The sequence below is a fragment of the Zea mays genome, chromosome 4, assembly GCF_902167145.1.
Source record: "Zea mays cultivar B73 chromosome 4, Zm-B73-REFERENCE-NAM-5.0, whole genome shotgun sequence".
NCBI classification, from domain to species: Eukaryota; Viridiplantae; Streptophyta; class Magnoliopsida; order Poales; family Poaceae; genus Zea; species Zea mays.
In genome coordinates, this window is record NC_050099.1 from 35,880,700 (window position 1) to 35,888,865 (window position 8,166).

Consider the following 8,166-nt stretch of genomic DNA (forward strand, 5'->3'; position numbering starts at 1 on the left):
CGAAATGCACGAGAGACGACATGCAATTTTCTACAGGTTCGGGCCGCTTGGAAAGGCGTAATACCCTACTTCCTGGTGAGGATCTTTTTGTGGTAGGTTACAAAGGAAGTCTCCACGATGGAGAAAAGATAATGAGATAGGTAGATGGTCGATGGAAATGATGGGGTATCCCCTAGGCCTTATATACTCGACAGTGGGGCACTACATGCGTATGTGATGAGTATGTATACCCTAAATAATAGTGAACCGACTGAACTGATCTTCCTACAATCTTGCCGACTTATCCCTAATCTACCCTGATATTCAAGGGCGCTGCACGCGGGAAAGTCGGGTGGACGCTATGGATAGCGTTCGAGTCTAACGGGTTGCTTGGGCCTGAGTCTGCTTCTTTCTCGTGTCAGCCCATTCCGCCAGTAGTTCTGTCCCGGCCCACGAAGGGATGGCCTTGCGAGGTAATTGGCCTAGAGCCTCTCGCGAGGCCTTCCTGCCTTCTAGTGGACCTGGGGGATATCTGTCCCCCACAACTAACTACTAACTAAAGTAACATTTAGGTCTTACAAATAGTAATATATATATATATATATATATATATATATATATATATATATATATATATATATATATATATATATATATATACTAGGTCTATGCCCGTGTGTTGCTACGGGTGCATTAAAATGCATAACAATGTTAGTGCCAATGTGCCATTATATAGGAACTAATCCTTAGTAATACTGCACTCTTGTAACCGAAGTATCATAAGACCAATACAAGCGGGTAAACTCAATAGTCGCCCAAAGCGAAACAACAAATTTGCCGCAAGCTGCCTACTGCTGGGCGCACTGCACCCTCTGCCCACCGCCTGGCACATCATCATCCTCGTCGTAGGCCTCCTGGTGCTGCTGCTGCCGCCTCCGCATCTCCTCTTTGATGTTCACATCATAGGGCATCGTATCCTCGCACTCGTCCAGCTCCATGTCAGTGTACTATGTTACTGGCTTGGGCGGGAGAACAACCTCCAGGGCCTTGCACTGCTCCGGGATCAACGAGTCCGAGAACTCCACCGAATCATTTGCCACTTGTGGATAGTTGTAGTAATGGTTTTGATGTTGTAGAGCACTGTAGACCTGTTGAACCGATGTCAGATAAAGCACATAAGAGTTAGCTGACCTAATCACATGAGATTCACTCTTTGTCACACTTTGAATATATCCTGAAACACGAGAGAAACCATTGTCAGATCAACATTCCATACAGAACAACATATCTGGCACTGGCAGAACAAAACGACTATAGAAAGAAAGTGTGAAACCTGGGTTCATGGTGTGAGCATGGAAATCACCACAAAGGCACTGCTAGTGCTTGCTTACTACTTGACCATAAGGCCATCATAAGTAATACTAATCAATCAATATGAACAGCATCAGAGACTATGAAGCAAGTGCCAACAAAGATTTGTATGCAGTAATGCAGCAACGTAAGAATTTTTTCCTTGCTATTATAACATGTGATCAGCCCCTAAAGTATGGAAGCCAATCAATATCTTGACATGTGTTAGGTTGAAAAAACAAGGGCAAGATAAAAGAATGGACCTTTTCTTATTGTGGATTTGTTGTGAATTTGATTAACCACAAAGAGGATGAATTGTGCGGATATGGGTGGTAGGCTGGCGTGCGGGCGGTTCGCGGCGGCGGCAGGCGTGCAGTAGCGGCGGGTTTCGCGGGGCTGGCGTGCGGTTCGGGAGCGGAGGTATTCGCTGTAGCGGGCGTGCGGGCCTGAGGGCGTGCGAGATTCGCGGCGGATGCGGGGGACAGGCGGGCGTGTGGACGTTTCGCACGAGCTGGCATGCGGTAGCGGGGGGCGTTGGGTAGCGGCGGGGGCAGTCTACAATACCTCCTTAATAGTTAGTAGAGATAAGCTAATTGAAGGAAAATGATCCCTAAGATTATCCAAAATATATTGATAATGGCACAAATATCAAGACAGGGATGAAAAATAGACAATAACTATCACCATGGAAATATTTAGTGTATAACATTATTCACCTTGGTCCTGGATTTTTTAACGATAGAATGACCGACAGTAACTTCATTCCAGAATGAAGTGAAATTTCATGCCATTAAATCAACATATGTCAAATCCAGAACAAAAGACAGACCAAATAATTCTAGAAAGGAATCATTAGTTATGATACAACAAAAGAAACCAAAGACAAACCTTGAATTGGAAGTGGTCATCTATGCTTCAGAATGCGAAAGTAAGTCTCAAACAGAGCAGAAATTGTTTCTTTTTTTATCCCTTTTCTCTCCTTCGGATCAAGAGTGAAGGAAACTGCTCTAAGATCTGCATCAACCTGCAAAAATACAATGGAAATGACTATACAAACTCACACAGCCTCCAAGTAAATAATGTCTTATCTGATGTTACCTCCTGTCTAGCTTTTGAGATCAGTTCGTATCTGGTTTTCTTCTTATTACTAACTGGAAATTGCTTTGGAGCCTCCTCATTTTTGCCAATGTTTATTCCTCTTTGGTTTCACCTTTTTCTCCTCAATCTCATCTTTTCCAATATCTTCATCAAATCTCAAAGACAGGAAGACCTACGATAAACATCCCTTTATATAGTCAGCAATGATAGGATATTGATTCATGCTCAGTTTCTTTTAGAAATAAACTGCATGAAAACGGTACAAAATGAACATTATTAAATACATATGACAAATAAGACAGACGATAATCAACATAGCTTAATGCTATCAGGATGAAGCTGGCAATCATTGAGCTTCACATGATCTGCAATCAACCTAACTGCTCCTATTGTTGCCTCACCACGATGTTTTCCTTCTTTTATAAAAAATGATCTTATTGCTTCACAACACATTTTCCTACAAGATAATTAGGTATATGTGGATTACTTCAGTGAACCAATGGACTACAAAACTGAGCCGAGGTAAGAATTGTGGACATTATTATCACATGAAATACTCCTTGGTTTACTAATTACTAAGAGAATGTTGTCAAGGAATAACAACAAATACCACAATTAGTGCTATTGGGTATAATGATATATTTGCTCAAATAAATGATTCATGCCCCGTATCCTTTCCAGTTCAAGGAAAGGAAACTCAAATGCAATTTAGACCACTGTAAGATGAACCAATAAAGTTATTCTGCTACCTAGCACCATCGTATATCTAATCAATAAAAAACAAGGATGATGGTTTTATTTATAAAGTGGTCAACTATATTATTTTAAACAAATTCAGATCAGGCAAGGACTTGACTTTGACACACAAAATGAGTATTTACCTTACTACATCATATGAGGAGCTTAAATTTTTTACCATGTTAGCCAATAGGCTTTGGCAGAAGTTAAAATGTGGGGCAGTATCTAATAAAGCATCCATGCAACGGACAACCAGAGTATGATAGTGGGGTTACTTCTCCAACGATATCAATTTCTGTAGGTAAGCCTAAAAATTCACAAAAGAAATCCAGCTCCAACCATTGTTTGATTTTCTTTATAAGCATGTATGTCAGCAGGGAGAAAACCAACTGAAAAGTCTACAGTGGTGCAGAGTTGGGACAGAGCGAGGTTGGTTTACCCACCTTAAGCAGTGGGCGCAACCACTCTTTGCACTTGTAAGAGCTGTGCAAGAACACGATAGCTGGTTTTCTTCTAGGGACGGGGTCGTCAAGCTTCCGCAGAAGTACATGTACTCGTCCTTGTTCACCTAGCTGCTTTGAAAGGAAAAAAAGTAGTGATAGTTTCTGGTTAGAAAAATAGAGGGGAAAATAAAAACCAGCAGTAAGGTGTTGACTCGGTAGTTTAGTGTGGGAATACATGTGAGTCTAGATCTGAGAACCTAAAAAAAGGATGTCAACTATCAAGGTGCACCCAAGTATTCAGCAGAGGGATGCAATGGAGTCTGCATGTATGTGGAGTAAGAGTGCACTATTATATTGTTGCTCTTCGATCTCGTGAGGCTGCTTAGACGCGATTGGCTCCTGTAGGCCGTAGGTGACACGATCTGGCCGCCGCTTACCTCAGTGATTAGGTAGAAATTTTCTTCAACTAGCTTCTCCCTCAAGTTCTCCACCTCTTTACTTGGGCACGACTCCATTGGATTTGCCTGAGATTACCACAGACAATCAACCCTGTAGGTTCAACCATTTTAGCAGCACATTCATTTACCAAGAGTCTAAGATACTGAATGTGAACCAAAGCCCTTTTAGTTTACACGATAATTTGAAGAACATAGAAAGAGATGCAGACCTCGACATTTAGGATAGATGACGCCAAAAAGAAAGGGTAGCAATATCCAACATTAACATCAACAAGGTACAAAAAGTTTTGGCATACAATTCTACTTAATTTGTCTAACAAGTCATTCAAATTGCATAACAATATCACATGAAAATGTGACGAGACAGAACAAGAAAAAAACCTGGAAGAAAACAGTCTCTGCATGCCCATAGAGATTGCGGCCCCAGTCTTGGTTCTAGGAAGATTTGGGTCAGAAGCTACAGACCTTTGTTCGCTCCCTAGCAGTGTGGTGCACCTCGTTTGGATAGACACAATTATTGTCAGAGACCTCCTGAATCAAACCAGGAATAGTATTGTTAACTTGTAAGCAAAATAAATGATGTTTGAGGGATGGCAAAATAAATGATGTTTGAGACATGCTCTTGTGCTTTGCAACTTTGGGTTGGAAGACATCTGATCCATCATGGAAAATCTGATGGTGGTGAAGTTGTGGTAGCTTTATTCTCTGTAATTCTGAGCGGCCTGTAAGCGACTTTATTACACAGATGTTTTGCTCTATATAAATTGTTCTGTCATGTGTATCCTTATCTATGTTTTTTTAAAATTTGTAGTGGTTTGAATCAAGCAGCTACCAACTTCTATTCATTCGACCAAGGGCGCATTGCTACTTATATAGACTATATGAGATGATTAGTCGTTCAACTTCCAGCACCAATCAAGAAGGGACAACCTTACCCCAGGTGCAAGGGAATATTGAATTTTGAAATGTGTACTTTAGCTACCTGTCTCGTCCTGAAATCCCAATATTAAGTGGTTTCTTCCTCACTGTACCAACGAGAAAAACTGTGGCACTTGTTGGTAGAAATGGCTCGGGGAAAAGCAGTGTAATTCCTCTGATGGAGAGATTCTATGACCCAACATTAGGTAAGAGCGTTGAGAAGCATCTTTTGTTTTCCACTTCTATTTCCACTCAAAAGACTACTATTATTTTTCAGGTGAAGTTCTTTTGGATGGGGAAAACATAAAAAAAATTGAAAGTAGAATGGTTAAGAAACCAAATTGGTCTGGTGACACAAGAACCAGCCTTATTGAGTTTGAGCATTCAGGAAAATATTGCTTATGGAAGATCTGCTACCTTTGATCAGATAGAAGAGGCAACAAAAACAGCCCATGCCCATGGGTTCATCAGTTCACTTGAAAAGGGGTACGAAACCCAGGTAAAGGAGGTTACCATATATCTTATTGTTTATCAAGGCTAGACTGCTTAGGCATTGAATCTCTGGTACTCACCTTTTGAAATTCTGTAGGTTGGTCGAGCTGGTCTAACACTCACTGATGAACATAAAATCAAAATTTCTATTGCTCGTGCTGTGCTTTCGAATCCATCCATTCTTTTGCTTGATGAGGTCACCTGAGGACTTGATTTTGAAGCTAAGAAGGCTGTACAAGAAGCATTAGATGTTCTGATGTTGGGAAGGTCAACCCTTATAATTGCTAGACGTCTTTGCCTCATTAAAAATGCTGATTATATAGCTGTAATGGAGGAGGGCCATCTTGTTGAAATGGGGACACATGATGAACTTCTAAACTTGGATGGCCATACTCCCTTCCACAAGTTACTAAACCATGCTTCAATTTTTGAACTCCAAAGCCACCAAGCCAGACAGACCTCCACACCTGATAGCTTGAGCCGCTTGATCTCGCTCCCTGGTAGGCCAATGAACTCCTGCTTAAGCTTCTGCTTCACCGAGTATATCACATACCCCTGCATACACACAATTTAATTGAGACTCCATCCAACCATTGCAGGATTATAACGGATGGATTCACAACATACACAGTTCCAAGAAGTGAGGTGAACCAATTCATCTCACCTAGCTGGGTATGGCGTGATAGGTCCTGAAAGCCCTGACCTTGAGGTCCCTCCTGAGCTCGTACTCCTCCCTGACCTCCAGGGGGACCAGGTTATGGTTGAGATCGGACTGGTCCATGGCGTGGTGCACCTCAAATAGCCGCTCCACGAGGTCCCGGAGGCACGCCGGGACGAAGATGGTGGGCGGACGCAGCCTGAAGAGCCCCCGCTGGCCACATACATGGGAAGGCCCCCGATGTGGTCGAGGTGCCCGTAAGAGACGAAGAGGAACTCCTGCGAGACGGCGCACTGCGGGCATCGACCGATGTCGAAGGCGAGGCTCAGCGTCGGGAAGATGACGCAGGTCTCTTGACCGCCGATGGAGACACCATCCACAGGGTACCCCTTGATCTCTATATGGTGTTTCGCCTTCGACCTCGTAGCCGACGCGGAAGCGGGAATAGGAGAGGAGCTGGAGGACGCAACCTCCACAGTGTACTCGCCGCAGCTTTTCGCCATTCCGGCGTCGAGGAGAGAGGAGGGGGGCTTAAGGGTCGCGGTGGGCTGTGCGGGCGGTTCCCGCGCGCGTAGGGAGGGAATCGCGGCGGCGGGGGTTCGTGCGCGTGATCTGCGGGGGGAGGGAATCGTGGCGGCGGGGGGTCGTGCGCGTGATCCGCGGGGGGAGCGCAATCGCGGCGGCGGGGGGGGGGGGGGGGGGGGCGTGATCCGCGGCAGGAGGGGAGCGGGGGCAGTCTACACTGCACCCTTAATAGTTAGTGTATATATATATAGCTTGATGGAGCTGGTGGTGGTGGTGGAGGTAGTGGGTGTTGTTGTTGTTGTCTTTCCAACCGTGCTTGCCACATTTCTTGACGCATCTCCAACCGGTCCTAACGCATTTCCTGGCGTTCTTGCCTTATCTGATTTTGCATTTCGTTCACCATGCTTGTCATTTTCGTAGTACCAGCATTTGGGCGGCAACCACTGGATCGGTTCCAGTCGGTGGAGGATTTGGAGGATTCATTTCTGTTTGTTGTTGCCTGATAATCTTCTCTTCCTGGTATTGACCATGAGAGTTAGAAGCATATGGTACGATAGTTTTGCAAGGGAAAGTATTTGGTAGGCAGAATGAATAGGCTAGTAGCTGGTTATGAACTGAAGATTCTTTAGCAAGTCTTAATCTTTGTTTTATGTCTAGATTGGGGTAACTAGTCGTATAAGGTGAATTTCCAATGGTAAGATAGAATCTGTCAAGATGAGATAGATATGGGTGAGATATACTACATGATGTAGGTCAAAAGTTTGTTTGATGTTAGGTGGGGATAGCTAGATTATACAATTCATCATGACTCTATTAGTTGGGTTAGCTCTTATGCTCATGGTTGAGTTGGTCTAATGTGCTAAGTTAAGTTAACACCTGGCTAGTAGGGTCTAATCTCTACTACCAGTATCACTAATCTGTTTAAGTAGACCACATTAGATTATATCACATTAGAATTTAGTTAAACATATCAAGCTGACTTTATCTTTATAAAATTCTAGTATCTTTTTTTTCTAAGTGGAACTTCCAATTAGTATTTTTATACACCTAAAATTTTCATGCCATTAGCAGGTGTGGCATAGAAAACAAGGGTACATCAGGTTTTAGCTATTAGGTGAGTGTAGAGAAGATTTGGGGGTAAAAGAAAGTTAGGTAAGGGAGCTTTTTATTCCGGGTGGTGGATCTTGATTCATCTGAAGATCTGTTTCTATTCATCTCCTTCATTGTCGAGGTTAACTTTCTTCTTAGGTCTGATTTAGGGACCATCGGTGGTGTTAGATGCCACTATCTGAGTTGGGATAACAAGTGCGGGTACATGGGGTAGGTAGATTAAACATAGTTTTACTTTGCTTTTGGGATAAATGGTTAGGCAACTTAGAACATATGCTAGGTCGTGGTTTCACGGACGAGTTGGTCAGTCATTCTTAACTTAGTGCGGAGTGAATTAAGTTAAAACATATTTTATAGGAGTAGAGTCTTATTTATTTCATCAGCATTATCCTTCTTG

At 43.1% G+C, this 8,166-nt stretch overlaps 1 long non-coding RNA gene and 1 pseudogene across 1 annotated transcript; one reads left to right on the plus strand and one right to left on the minus strand.

Annotated features, from left to right (window-relative positions):
- Positions 1–5,021: 5,021 nt before the first annotated feature.
- On the plus strand, positions 5,022–5,860 carry LOC103653082 (uncharacterized). The gene is made up of 3 exons (XR_565240.3): positions 5,022–5,190; positions 5,262–5,483; positions 5,574–5,860. It is a non-coding gene; the product is annotated as an uncharacterized lncRNA (long non-coding RNA).
- A 25-nt stretch (positions 5,861–5,885) lies between these two features.
- LOC103655212 (nuclear ribonuclease Z-like) lies at positions 5,886–6,637 on the minus strand (annotated as a pseudogene).
- Positions 6,638–8,166: the final 1,529 nt, after the last annotated feature.